General features: G+C 36.8%; 1 non-coding gene across 1 annotated transcript; it reads left to right on the top strand.

Moving 5' to 3' along the window:
- Positions 1-220: 220 nt before the first annotated feature.
- Positions 221-327, top strand: LOC128052928 (U6 spliceosomal RNA). The gene has a single exon (XR_008199879.1). It is a non-coding gene; the product is annotated as a U6 spliceosomal RNA (small nuclear RNA).
- Positions 328-823: the final 496 nt, after the last annotated feature.

Genomic DNA, 823 nt, shown 5'->3' on the forward strand with positions numbered 1-823 from the left:
GATTCCACGGAGAAATCAAAACATTACAAATGTAAAGAGATAAGCAAACGTGAAGAAAATTCAGCATCACTACATCAGCTTTGTAATGAAAATGTTAAACGGACTTCTTTATGTAGGAAACTCATGGGAAGGATAAGAGCTACAGAAACAAACTCAAAACAATAAACTAAATGGTAATTGAATCATACGTATCAACAATTACTTTAATTGTAAATGTATTGTGCTCGCTTCGGCAGCACACATACTAAAATTGGAATGATACAGAGAAGATCAGCATGGCCCCTGCGCAAGGATGACACGCAAATTAGTGAAGCATTCCATATTTTTAGGCAAAACACTCTCCGACATAAATCACAGCAGGATCCTCTATGATCCACCTCCCAGAATTCTGGAAATAAAAGCAAAAATAAACAAATGGGATCTAATTAAAATTAAAAGCTTCTGCACAACAGACGAAAATATAAGCAAGGTGAAAAGACAGCCTTCTGAATGGGAGAAAATAATAGCAAATGAAGCAACTGACAAACAACTAATCTCAAAAATATACAAGCAACTTATGCAGCTCAATTCCAGAAAAATAAACGACCCAATCAAAAAATGGGCCAAAGAACTAAATAGACATATCTCCAAAGAAGACATATGGATGGCTAACAAACACATGAAAAGATGCTCAACATCACTCATTATTAGAGAAATGCAAATCAAAACCACAATGAGGTACCACTTCACACCAGTCAGAATGGCTGCGTTCCAAAAGTCTGCAAGCAATAAATGCTGGAGAGGGTGTGGAGAAAAGGGAACCCTCTTACACTGTTGGTGGGAA

The sequence above is a fragment of the Budorcas taxicolor genome, chromosome 8 (assembly GCF_023091745.1).
Source record: "Budorcas taxicolor isolate Tak-1 chromosome 8, Takin1.1, whole genome shotgun sequence".
Taxonomy (NCBI): domain Eukaryota; kingdom Metazoa; phylum Chordata; class Mammalia; order Artiodactyla; family Bovidae; genus Budorcas; species Budorcas taxicolor.